Source organism: Phalangium opilio, unplaced genomic scaffold (genome assembly GCF_054372755.1).
Source record: "Phalangium opilio isolate 3A_F unplaced genomic scaffold, DU_Popi_V2 ptg000054l_1, whole genome shotgun sequence".
In the NCBI taxonomy this organism is placed as follows: Eukaryota; Metazoa; Arthropoda; class Arachnida; order Opiliones; family Phalangiidae; genus Phalangium; species Phalangium opilio.
The window spans coordinates 5,859,154-5,868,786 of NW_028324173.1; the positions used below are offsets into that span (position 1 = coordinate 5,859,154).

Below are 9,633 nucleotides of genomic sequence, written 5' to 3' on the forward strand. Positions count from 1 at the left end.
TGAAGGTTAATTTGTCTCACTTTATTTAAATTCGAATTATTAAATAGCACTCTCGGCAACGGCCATATCACGCTGAAAACACCGGTTCTCGTCCGATCACCGAAGTTAAGCAGCGTTGAGCGCAGTCAGTACTTGGGAGGGAGAACACTTAGGAACACTGCGTGCCGTTGGCTTTTTCACTTTTTTTTCCTCTTTTAAATTCCAATAGATATGAAAAAAGCCAACATATTTTCTTTTTGTTATTGATTTAAAAAGATGAAGGTTAATTTGTCTCACTTAATTTAAATTCGAATTATTAAATAGCACTCTCGGCAACGGCCATATCACGCTGAAAACACCGGTTCTCGTCCGATCACCGAAGTTAAGCAGCGTCGAGCGCAGTCAGTACTTGGGAGGGAGACCACTTAGGAACACTGCGTGCCGTTGGCTTTTTCACTTTTTTTTCCTCTTTTAAATTCCTATAGATATGAAAAAAGCAAACATATTTTCTTTTTGTTATTGTTTTAAAAAGATGAAGGTCAATTTGTCTCACTTAATTTAAATCCGAATTATTATCTAGCACTCTCGGCAACGGCCATATCACGCTGAAAACACCGGTTCTCGTCGGATCACCGAAGTTAAGCAGCGTCGAGCGCAGTCAGTACTTGGGAGGGAGACCACTTAGGAACACTGCGTGCCGTTCGCTTTTTCACTTTTTTTTCCTCTTTTAAATTCCAATAGATATGAAAAAAGCCAACATATTTTCTTTTTGTTATTGATTTAAAAAGATGAAGGTTAATTTGTCTCACTTAATTTAAATTCGAATTATTAAATAGCACTCTCGGCAACGGCCATATCACGCTGAAAACACCGGTTCTCGTCGGATCACCGAAGTTAAGCAGCGTCGAGCGCAGTCAGTACTTGGGAGGGAGACCACTTAGGAACACTGCGTGCCGTTCGCTTTTTCACTTTTTTTTCCTCTTTTAAATTCCAATAGATATGAAAAAAGCCAACATATTTTCTTTTTGTTATTGATTTAAAAAGATGAAGGTTAATTTGTCTCACTTAATTTAAATTCGAATTATTAAATAGCACTCTCGGCAACGGCCATATCACGCTGAAAACACCGGTTCTCGTCCGATCACCGAAGTTAAGCAGCGTTGAGCGCAGTCAGTACTTGGGAGGGAGAACACTTAGGAACACTGCGTGCCGTTGGCTTTTTCACTTTTTTTTCCTCTTTTAAATTCCAATAGATATGAAAAAAGCCAACATATTTTCTTTTTGTTATTGATTTAAAAAGATGAAGGTTAATTTGTCTCACTTAATTTAAATTCGAATTATTAAATAGCACTCTCGGCAACGGCCATATCACGCTGAAAACACCGGTTCTCGTCCGATCACCGAAGTTAAGCAGCGTCGAGCGCAGTCAGTACTTGGGAGGGAGACCACTTAGGAACACTGCGTGCCGTTGGCTTTTTCACTTTTTTTTCCTCTTTTAAATTCCTATAGATATGAAAAAAGCAAACATATTTTCTTTTTGTTATTGTTTTAAAAAGATGAAGGTCAATTTGTCTCACTTAATTTAAATCCGAATTATTATCTAGCACTCTCGGCAACGGCCATATCACGCTGAAAACACCGGTTCTCGTCGGATCACCGAAGTTAAGCAGCGTCGAGCGCAGTCAGTACTTGGGAGGGAGACCACTTAGGAACACTGCGTGCCGTTCGCTTTTTCACTTTTTTTTCCTCTTTTAAATTCCAATAGATATGAAAAAAGCCAACATATTTTCTTTTTGTTATTGATTTAAAAAGATGAAGGTTAATTTGTCTCACTTAATTTAAATTCGAATTATTAAATAGCACTCTCGGCAACGGCCATATCACGCTGAAAACACCGGTTCTCGTCCGATCACCGAAGTTAAGCAGCGTTGAGCGCAGTCAGTACTTGGGAGGGAGAACACTTTGGAACACTGCGTGCCGTTGGCTTTTTCACTTTTTTTTCCTCTTTTAAATTCCAATAGATATGAAAAAAGCCAACATATTTTCTTTTTGTTATTGATTTAAAAAGATGAAGGTTAATTTGTCTCACTTAATTTAAATTCGAATTATTAAATAGCACTCTCGGCAACGGCCATATCACGCTGAAAACACCGGTTCTCGTCCGATCACCGAAGTTAAGAAGCGTCGAGCGCAGTCAGTACTTGGGAGGGAGACCACTTAGGAACACTGCGTGCCGTTGGCTTTTTCACTTTTTTTCCTTTTTTAAATTCCAATAGATATGAAAAAAGCAAACATATTTTCTTTTTGTTATTGTTTTAAAAAGATGAAGGTCAATTTGTCTCACTTAATTTAAATTCGAATTATTATCTAGCACTCTCGGCAACGGCCATATCACGCTGAAAACACCGGTTCTCGTCCGATCACCGAAGTTAAGCAGCGTCGAGCGCAGTCAGTACTTGGGAGGGAGACAACTTAGGAACACTGCGTGCCGTTGGCTTTTTCACTTTTTTTTCCTCTTTTAAATTCCAATAGATATGAAAAAAGCAAACATATTTTCTTTTTGTTATTGTTTTAAAAAGATGATGGTTAATTTGTCTCACTTAATTTAAATTCGAATTATTATCTAGCACTCTCGGCAACGGCCATATCACGCTGAAAACACCGGTTCTCGTCCGATCACCGAAGTTAAGCAGCGTCGAGCGCAGTCAGTACTTGGGAGGGAGACCACTTAGGAACACTGCGTGCCGTTGGCTTATTCACTTTTTTTTCCTCTTTTAAATTCCTATAGATATGAAAAAAGCAAACATATTTTCTTTTTGTTATTGTTTTAAAAAGATGAAGGTCAATTTGTCTCACTTAATTTAAATTCGAATTATTATCTAGCACTCTCGGCAACGGCCATATCACGCTGAAAACACCGGTTCTCGTCCGATCACCGAAGTTAAGCAGCGTCGAGCGCAGTCAGTACTTGGGAGGGAGACAACTTAGGAACACTGCGTGCCGTTGGCTTTTTCACTTTTTTTTCCTCTTTTAAATTCCAATAGATATGAAAAAAGCAAACATATTTTCTTTTTGTTATTGTTTTAAAAAGATGATGGTTAATTTGTCTCACTTAATTTAAATTCGAATTATTATCTAGCACTCTCGGCAACGGCCATATCACGCTGAAAACACCGGTTCTCGTCCGATCACCGAAGTTAAGAAGCGTCGAGCGCAGTCAGTACTTGGGAGGGAGACCACTTAGGAACACTGCGTGCCGTTGGCTTTTTCACTTTTTTTCCTTTTTTAAATTCCAATAGATATGAAAAAAGCAAACATATTTTCTTTTTGTTATTGTTTTAAAAAGATGAAGGTCAATTTGTCTCACTTAATTTAAATTCGAATTATTATCTAGCACTCTCGGCAACGGCCATATCACGCTGAAAACACCGGTTCTCGTCCGATCACCGAAGTTAAGCAGCGTCGAGCGCAGTCAGTACTTGGGAGGGAGACAACTTAGGAACACTGCGTGCCGTTGGCTTTTTCACTTTTTTTTCCTCTTTTAAATTCCAATAGATATGAAAAAAGCAAACATATTTTCTTTTTGTTATTGTTTTAAAAAGATGATGGTTAATTTGTATCACTTAATTTAAATTCGAATTATTATCTAGCACTCTCGGCAACGGCCATATCACGCTGAAAACACCGGTTCTCGTCCGATCACCGAAGTTAAGCAGCGTCGAGCGCAGTCAGTACTTGGGAGGGAGACCACTTAGGAACACTGCGTGCCGTTGGCTTATTCACTTTTTTTTCCTCTTTTAAATTCCTATAGATATGAAAAAAGCAAACATATTTTCTTTTTGTTATTGTTTTAAAAAGATGAAGGTCAATTTGTCTCACTTAATTTAAATTCGAATTATTATCTAGCACTCTCGGCAACGGCCATATCACGCTGAAAACACCGGTTCTCGTCCGATCACCGAAGTTAAGCAGCGTCGAGCGCAGTCAGTACTTGGGAGGGAGACAACTTAGGAACACTGCGTGCCGTTGGCTTTTTCACTTTTTTTTCCTCTTTTAAATTCCAATAGATATGAAAAAAGCAAACATATTTTCTTTTTGTTATTGTTTTAAAAAGATGATGGTTAATTTGTCTCACTTAATTTAAATTCGAATTATTATTTTGCACTCTCGGCAACGGCCATATCACGCTGAAAACACCGGTTCTCGTCCGATCACCGAAGTTAAGCAGCGTCGAGCGCAGTCAGTACTTGGAAACTTTGCGTGCCGTTGGCTTTTTCACTTTTATTTCCTCTTTTAAATTCCATGAGATATGAAAAAAGCAAACATATCTTCTTTTTATTATTGATTTATAAAGATGAAGGTTAATTAAATTCGAATTATTAAATAGCACTCTCGGCAACGGCCATATCACGCTGAACACGCCGGTTCTCGTCCGATCACCGAAGTTAAGCTGCGTCGAGCGCAGTCAGTACTTGGGAGGGAGACCACTTAGGAACACTGCGTGCCGTTGGGTTTTTCACTTTTTTTTCCTCTTTTAAATTCCTATAGATATGAAAAAAGCCAACATATTTTCTTTTTGTTATTGTTTTAAAAAGATGAAGGTTAATTTGTCTCACTTAATTTAAATTCGAATTATTAAATAGCACTCTCGGCAACGGCCATATCACGCTGAAAACACCGGTTCTCGTCCGATCACCGAAGTTAAGCAGCGTCGAGCGCAGTCAGTACTTGGGAGGGAGACCACTTAAGAACACTGCGTGCCGTTGGCTTTTTCACTTCTTTTTCCTCTTTTAAATTCCAATAGATATGAAAAAAGCAAACATATTTTCTTTTTGTTATTGTTTTAAAAAGATGATGGTTAATTTGTCTCACTTAATTTAAATTCGAATTATTATCTAGCACTCTCGGCAACGGCCATATCACGCTGAAAACACCGGTTCTCGTCCGATCACCGAAGTTAAGAAGTGTCGAGCGCAGTCAGTACTTGGGAGGGAAACCACCTAGGAACACTGCGTGCCGTTGGCTTTTTCACTTTTTTTTCCTCTTTTAAATTCCAATAGATATGAAAAAAGCAAACATATTTTCTTTTTGTTATTGTTTTAAAAAGATGATGGTTAATTTGTCTCACTTAATTTAAATTCGAATTCTTATCTTGCACTCTCGGCAACGGCCATATCACGCTGAAAACACCGGTTCTCGTCCGATCACCGAAGTTAAGCAGCGTCGAGCGCAGTCAGTACTTGGGAGGGAGACCACTTAGGAACACTGCGTGCCGTTGGCTTTTTCACTTTCTATTCCTCTTTTAAATTCCAATAGATATGAAAAAAGCAAACATATTTTCTTTTTGTTATTGTTTTAAAAAGATGATGGTTAATTTGTCTCACTTAATTTAAATTCGAATTATTATCTAGCACTCTCGGCAACGGCCATATCACGCTGAAAACACCGGTTCTCGTCCGATCACCGAAGTTCAGAAGCGTCGAGCGCAGTCAGTACTTGGGAGGGAGACCACTTAGGAACACTGCGTGCCGTTGGCTTTTTCACTTTTTTTTCCTCTTTTAAATTCCTATAGATATGAAAAAAGCAAACATATTTTCTTTTTGTTATTGTTTTAAAAAGATGGTCAATTTGTCTCACTTAATTTAAATCCGAATTATTATCTAGCACTCTCGGCAACGGCCATATCACGCTGAAAACACCGGTTCTCGTCGGATCACCGAAGTTAAGCAGCGTCGAACGCAGTCAGTACTTGGGAGGGAGACCACTTAGGAACACTGCGTGCCGTTCGCTTTTTCACTTTTTTTTCCTCTTTTAAATTCCAATAGATATGAAAAAAGCCAACATATTTTCTTTTTGTTATTGTTTTAAAAAGATGAAGGTTAATTTGTCTCACTTAATTTAAATTCGAATTATTATCTAGCACTCTCGGCAACGGCCATATCACGCTGAAAACACCGGTTCTCGTCCGATCACCGAAGTTCAGAAGCGTCGAGCGCAGTCAGTACTTGGGAGGGAGACCACTTAGGAACACTGCGTGCCGTTGGCTTTTTCACTTTTTTTTCCTCTTTTAAATTCCTATAGATATGAAAAAAGCAAACATATTTTCTTTTTGTTATTGTTTTAAAAAGATGGTCAATTTGTCTCACTTAATTTAAATCCGAATTATTATCTAGCACTCTCGGCAACGGCCATATCACGCTGAAAACACCGGTTCTCGTCGGATCACCGAAGTTAAGCAGCGTCGAGCGCAGTCAGTACTTGGTAGGGAGACCACTTAGGAACACTGCGTGCCGTTCGCTTTTTCACTTTTTTTTCCTCTTTTAAATTCCAATAGATATGAAAAAAGCCAACATATTTTCTTTTTGTTATTGTTTTAAAAAGATGAAGGTTAATTTGTCTCACTTAATTTAAATTCGAATTATTAAATAGCACTCTCGGCAACGGCCATATCACGCTGAAAACACCGGTTCTCGTCCGATCACCGAAGTTAAGCAGCGTTGAGCGCAGTCAGTACTTGGGAGGGAGAACACTTAGGAACACTGCGTGCCGTTGGCTTTTTCACTTTTTTTTCCTCTTTTAAATTCCAATAGATATGAAAAAAGCAAACATATTTTCTTTTTGTTATTGTTTTAAAAAGATGATGGTTAATTTGTCTCACTTAATTTAAATTCGAATTATTATCTAGCACTCTCGGCAACGGCCATATCACGCTGAAAACACCGGTTCTCGTCCGATCACCGAAGTTAAGAAGCGTCGAGCGCAGTCAGTACTTGGGAGGGAGACCACTTAGGAACACTGCGTGCCGTTGGCTTTTTCACTTTTTTTTCCTTTTTTAAATTCCAATAGATATGAAAAAAGCAAACATATTTTCTTTTTGTTATTGTTTTAAAAAGATGAAGGTTAATTTGTCTCACTTAATTTAAATTCGAATTATTATCTAGCACTCTCGGCAACGGCCATATCACGCTGAAAACACCGGTTCTCGTCCGATCACCGAAGTTAAGCAGCGTCGAGCGCAGTCAGTACTTGGGAGGGAGACCACTTAGGAACACTGCGTGCCGTTGGCTTTTTCACTTTTTTTTCCTCTTTTAAATTCCTATAGATATGAAAAAAGCAAACATATTTTCTTTTTGTTATTGTTTTAAAAAGATGGTCAATTTGTCTCACTTAATTTAAATTCGAATTATTATCTAGCACTCTCGGCAACGGCCATATCACGCTGAAAACACCGGTTCTCGTCCGATCACCGAAGTTAAGCAGCGTCGAGCGCAGTCAGTACTTGGGAGGGAGACAACTTAGGAACACTGCGTGCCGTTGGCTTTTTCACTTTTTTTTCCTCTTTTAAATTCCAATAGATATGAAAAAAGCAAACATATTTTCTTTTTGTTATGGTTTTAAAAAGATGATGGTTAATTTGTCTCACTTAACTTAAATTCGAATTATTATTTTGCACTCTCGGCAACGGCCATATCACGCTGAAAACACCGGTTCTCGTCCGATCACCGAAGTTAAGCAGCGTCGAGCGCAGTCAGTACTTGGAAACTTTGCGTGCCGTTGGCTTTTTCACTTTTATTTCCTCGTTTAAATTCCATGAGATATGAAAAAAGCAAACATATCTTCTTTTTATTATTGATTTATAAAGATGAAGGTTAATTAAATTCGAATTATTAAATAGCACTCTCGGCAACGGCCATATCACGCTGAAAACGCCGGTTCTCGTCCGATCACCGAAGTTAAGCTGCGTCGAGCGCAGTCAGTACTTGGGAGGGAGACCACTTAGGAACACTGCGTGCCGTTGGCTTTTTCACTTTTTTTTCCTCTTTTAAATTCCTATAGATATGAAAAAAGCCAACATATTTTCTTTTTGTTATTGTTTTAAAGAGATGAAGGTTAATTTGTCTCACTTAATTTAAATTCGAATTATTAAATAGCACTCTCGGCAACGGCCATATCACGCTGAAAACACCGGTTCTCGTCCGATCACCGAAGTTAAGCAGCGTCGAGCGCAGTCAGTACTTGGGAGGGAGACCACTTAAGAACACTGCGTGCCGTTGGCTTTTTCACTTTTTTTCCTCTTTTAAATTCCAATAGATATGAAAAAAGCAAACATATTTTCTTTTTGTTATTGTTTTAAAAAGATGATGGTTAATTTGTCTCACTTAATTTAAATTCGAATTATTATCTATCACTCTCGGCAACGGCCATATCACGCTGAAAACACCGGTTCTCGTCCGATCACCGAAGTTAAGAAGCGTCGAGCGCAGTCAGTACTTGGGAGGGAGACCACTTAGGAACACTGCGTGCCGTTGGCTTTTTCACTTTTTTTTCCTCTTTTAAATTCCTATAGATATGAAAAAAGCCAACATATTTTCTTTTTGTTATTGTTTTAAAAAGATGAAGGTTAATTTGTCTCACTTAATTTAAATTCGAATTATTAAATAGCACTCTCGGCAACGGCCATATCACGCTGAAAACACCGGTTCTCGTCCGATCACCGCAGTTAAGCAGCGTCGAGCGCAGTCAGTACTTGGGAGGGAGACCACTTAGGAACACTGCGTGCCGTTGGCTTTTTCACTTTTTATTCCTCTTTTAAATTCCAATAGATATGAAAAAAGCCAACATATTTTCTTTTTGTTATTGTTTTAAAAAGATGGTTAATTTGTCTCACTTAATTTAAATTCGAATTATTAAACAGCACTCTCGGCAACGGCCATATCACGCTGAAAACACCGGTTCTCGTCCGATCACCGAAGTTAAGCAGCGTCGAGCGCAGTCAGTACTTGGGAGGGAGACCACTTAGGAACACTGCGTGCCGTTGGCTTTTTCACTTTTTTTTTCCTCTTTTAAATTCCTATAGATATGAAAAAAGCAAACATATTTTCTTTTTGTTATTGTTTTAAAAAGATGATGGTTAATTTGTCTCACTTAATTTAAATTCGAATTATTATCTAGCACTCTCGGCAACGGCCATATCACGCTGAAAACACCGGTTCTCGTCCGATCACCGAAGTTAAGAAGCGTCGAGCGCAGTCAGTACTTGGGAGGGAGACCACTTAGGAACACTGCGTGCCGTTGGCTTTTTCACTTTTTTTTCCTTTTTTAAATTCCAATAGATATGAAAAAAGCAAACATATTTTCTTTTTGTTATTGTTTTAAAAAGATGAAGGTTAATTTGTCTCACTTAATTTAAATTCGAATTATTATCTAGCACTCTCGGCAACGGCCATATCACGCTGAAAACACCGGTTCTCGTCCGATCACCGAAGTTAAGCAGCGTCGAGCGCAGTCAGTACTTGGGAGGGAGACCACTTAGGAACACTGCGTGCCGTTGGCTTTTTCACTTTTTTTTCCTCTTTTAAATTCCTATAGATATGAAAAAAGCAAACATATTTTCTTTTTGTTATTGTTTTAAAAAGATGGTCAATTTGTCTCACTTAATTTAAATTCGAATTATTATCTAGCACTCTCGGCAACGGCCATATCACGCTGAAAACACCGGTTCTCGTCCGATCACCGAAGTTAAGCAGCGTCGAGCGCAGTCAGTACTTGGGAGGGAGACAACTTAGGAACACTGCGTGCCGTTGGCTTTTTCACTTTTTTTTCCTCTTTTAAATTCCAATAGATATGAAAAAAGCAAACATATTTTCTTTTTGT

The 9,633-nt window shown here is 38.6% G+C and overlaps 20 non-coding genes and 18 pseudogenes across 20 annotated transcripts; all 38 read left to right on the forward strand.

The window, feature by feature from the left end:
• Nucleotides 1–54: 54 nt before the first annotated feature.
• Nucleotides 55–173, forward strand: LOC149671645 (5S ribosomal RNA). Its single transcript, XR_016367294.1, has one exon. It is a non-coding gene; the product is annotated as a 5S ribosomal RNA (ribosomal RNA).
• Nucleotides 174–310: 137 nt separating this feature from the next.
• LOC149671646 (5S ribosomal RNA) lies at nt 311–429 on the forward strand. Its single transcript, XR_016367368.1, has one exon. It is a non-coding gene; the product is annotated as a 5S ribosomal RNA (ribosomal RNA).
• A 137-nt stretch (nt 430–566) lies between these two features.
• LOC149671647 (5S ribosomal RNA) lies at nt 567–685 on the forward strand (annotated as a pseudogene).
• Nucleotides 686–822: 137 nt separating this feature from the next.
• On the forward strand, nt 823–941 carry LOC149671648 (5S ribosomal RNA; annotated as a pseudogene).
• Nucleotides 942–1,078: 137 nt separating this feature from the next.
• LOC149671649 (5S ribosomal RNA) lies at nt 1,079–1,197 on the forward strand. The gene has a single exon (XR_016367295.1). It is a non-coding gene; the product is annotated as a 5S ribosomal RNA (ribosomal RNA).
• Nucleotides 1,198–1,334: 137 nt separating this feature from the next.
• Nucleotides 1,335–1,453, forward strand: LOC149671650 (5S ribosomal RNA). The gene has a single exon (XR_016367369.1). It is a non-coding gene; the product is annotated as a 5S ribosomal RNA (ribosomal RNA).
• Nucleotides 1,454–1,590: 137 nt separating this feature from the next.
• On the forward strand, nt 1,591–1,709 carry LOC149671651 (5S ribosomal RNA; annotated as a pseudogene).
• A 137-nt stretch (nt 1,710–1,846) lies between these two features.
• On the forward strand, nt 1,847–1,965 carry LOC149671652 (5S ribosomal RNA; annotated as a pseudogene).
• Nucleotides 1,966–2,102: 137 nt separating this feature from the next.
• LOC149671653 (5S ribosomal RNA) lies at nt 2,103–2,221 on the forward strand. Its single transcript, XR_016367201.1, has one exon. It is a non-coding gene; the product is annotated as a 5S ribosomal RNA (ribosomal RNA).
• A 136-nt stretch (nt 2,222–2,357) lies between these two features.
• On the forward strand, nt 2,358–2,476 carry LOC149671654 (5S ribosomal RNA; annotated as a pseudogene).
• A 137-nt stretch (nt 2,477–2,613) lies between these two features.
• On the forward strand, nt 2,614–2,732 carry LOC149671655 (5S ribosomal RNA). Its single transcript, XR_016367370.1, has one exon. It is a non-coding gene; the product is annotated as a 5S ribosomal RNA (ribosomal RNA).
• Nucleotides 2,733–2,869: 137 nt separating this feature from the next.
• LOC149671656 (5S ribosomal RNA) lies at nt 2,870–2,988 on the forward strand (annotated as a pseudogene).
• A 137-nt stretch (nt 2,989–3,125) lies between these two features.
• LOC149671657 (5S ribosomal RNA) lies at nt 3,126–3,244 on the forward strand. Its single transcript, XR_016367202.1, has one exon. It is a non-coding gene; the product is annotated as a 5S ribosomal RNA (ribosomal RNA).
• Nucleotides 3,245–3,380: 136 nt separating this feature from the next.
• Nucleotides 3,381–3,499, forward strand: LOC149671658 (5S ribosomal RNA; annotated as a pseudogene).
• A 137-nt stretch (nt 3,500–3,636) lies between these two features.
• Nucleotides 3,637–3,755, forward strand: LOC149671659 (5S ribosomal RNA). Its single transcript, XR_016367371.1, has one exon. It is a non-coding gene; the product is annotated as a 5S ribosomal RNA (ribosomal RNA).
• Nucleotides 3,756–3,892: 137 nt separating this feature from the next.
• On the forward strand, nt 3,893–4,011 carry LOC149671660 (5S ribosomal RNA; annotated as a pseudogene).
• Nucleotides 4,012–4,148: 137 nt separating this feature from the next.
• On the forward strand, nt 4,149–4,251 carry LOC149671661 (5S ribosomal RNA; annotated as a pseudogene).
• A 122-nt stretch (nt 4,252–4,373) lies between these two features.
• On the forward strand, nt 4,374–4,492 carry LOC149671662 (5S ribosomal RNA; annotated as a pseudogene).
• A 137-nt stretch (nt 4,493–4,629) lies between these two features.
• LOC149671663 (5S ribosomal RNA) lies at nt 4,630–4,748 on the forward strand. Its single transcript, XR_016367461.1, has one exon. It is a non-coding gene; the product is annotated as a 5S ribosomal RNA (ribosomal RNA).
• A 137-nt stretch (nt 4,749–4,885) lies between these two features.
• On the forward strand, nt 4,886–5,004 carry LOC149671664 (5S ribosomal RNA; annotated as a pseudogene).
• Nucleotides 5,005–5,141: 137 nt separating this feature from the next.
• On the forward strand, nt 5,142–5,260 carry LOC149671665 (5S ribosomal RNA). The gene has a single exon (XR_016367373.1). It is a non-coding gene; the product is annotated as a 5S ribosomal RNA (ribosomal RNA).
• A 137-nt stretch (nt 5,261–5,397) lies between these two features.
• LOC149671666 (5S ribosomal RNA) lies at nt 5,398–5,516 on the forward strand (annotated as a pseudogene).
• A 134-nt stretch (nt 5,517–5,650) lies between these two features.
• On the forward strand, nt 5,651–5,769 carry LOC149671667 (5S ribosomal RNA; annotated as a pseudogene).
• A 137-nt stretch (nt 5,770–5,906) lies between these two features.
• Nucleotides 5,907–6,025, forward strand: LOC149671668 (5S ribosomal RNA; annotated as a pseudogene).
• A 134-nt stretch (nt 6,026–6,159) lies between these two features.
• Nucleotides 6,160–6,278, forward strand: LOC149671669 (5S ribosomal RNA; annotated as a pseudogene).
• A 137-nt stretch (nt 6,279–6,415) lies between these two features.
• LOC149671670 (5S ribosomal RNA) lies at nt 6,416–6,534 on the forward strand. The gene has a single exon (XR_016367296.1). It is a non-coding gene; the product is annotated as a 5S ribosomal RNA (ribosomal RNA).
• A 137-nt stretch (nt 6,535–6,671) lies between these two features.
• Nucleotides 6,672–6,790, forward strand: LOC149671671 (5S ribosomal RNA). The gene has a single exon (XR_016367203.1). It is a non-coding gene; the product is annotated as a 5S ribosomal RNA (ribosomal RNA).
• A 137-nt stretch (nt 6,791–6,927) lies between these two features.
• Nucleotides 6,928–7,046, forward strand: LOC149671672 (5S ribosomal RNA). Its single transcript, XR_016367374.1, has one exon. It is a non-coding gene; the product is annotated as a 5S ribosomal RNA (ribosomal RNA).
• Nucleotides 7,047–7,180: 134 nt separating this feature from the next.
• LOC149671673 (5S ribosomal RNA) lies at nt 7,181–7,299 on the forward strand (annotated as a pseudogene).
• A 137-nt stretch (nt 7,300–7,436) lies between these two features.
• LOC149671674 (5S ribosomal RNA) lies at nt 7,437–7,539 on the forward strand (annotated as a pseudogene).
• A 122-nt stretch (nt 7,540–7,661) lies between these two features.
• LOC149671675 (5S ribosomal RNA) lies at nt 7,662–7,780 on the forward strand. The gene has a single exon (XR_016367774.1). It is a non-coding gene; the product is annotated as a 5S ribosomal RNA (ribosomal RNA).
• A 137-nt stretch (nt 7,781–7,917) lies between these two features.
• On the forward strand, nt 7,918–8,036 carry LOC149671676 (5S ribosomal RNA). Its single transcript, XR_016367462.1, has one exon. It is a non-coding gene; the product is annotated as a 5S ribosomal RNA (ribosomal RNA).
• Nucleotides 8,037–8,172: 136 nt separating this feature from the next.
• LOC149671677 (5S ribosomal RNA) lies at nt 8,173–8,291 on the forward strand. Its single transcript, XR_016367204.1, has one exon. It is a non-coding gene; the product is annotated as a 5S ribosomal RNA (ribosomal RNA).
• Nucleotides 8,292–8,428: 137 nt separating this feature from the next.
• Nucleotides 8,429–8,547, forward strand: LOC149671678 (5S ribosomal RNA). The gene has a single exon (XR_016367505.1). It is a non-coding gene; the product is annotated as a 5S ribosomal RNA (ribosomal RNA).
• Nucleotides 8,548–8,681: 134 nt separating this feature from the next.
• On the forward strand, nt 8,682–8,800 carry LOC149671679 (5S ribosomal RNA). Its single transcript, XR_016367375.1, has one exon. It is a non-coding gene; the product is annotated as a 5S ribosomal RNA (ribosomal RNA).
• Nucleotides 8,801–8,938: 138 nt separating this feature from the next.
• LOC149671680 (5S ribosomal RNA) lies at nt 8,939–9,057 on the forward strand. Its single transcript, XR_016367205.1, has one exon. It is a non-coding gene; the product is annotated as a 5S ribosomal RNA (ribosomal RNA).
• Nucleotides 9,058–9,194: 137 nt separating this feature from the next.
• LOC149671681 (5S ribosomal RNA) lies at nt 9,195–9,313 on the forward strand. The gene has a single exon (XR_016367376.1). It is a non-coding gene; the product is annotated as a 5S ribosomal RNA (ribosomal RNA).
• A 134-nt stretch (nt 9,314–9,447) lies between these two features.
• LOC149671682 (5S ribosomal RNA) lies at nt 9,448–9,566 on the forward strand (annotated as a pseudogene).
• Nucleotides 9,567–9,633: the final 67 nt, after the last annotated feature.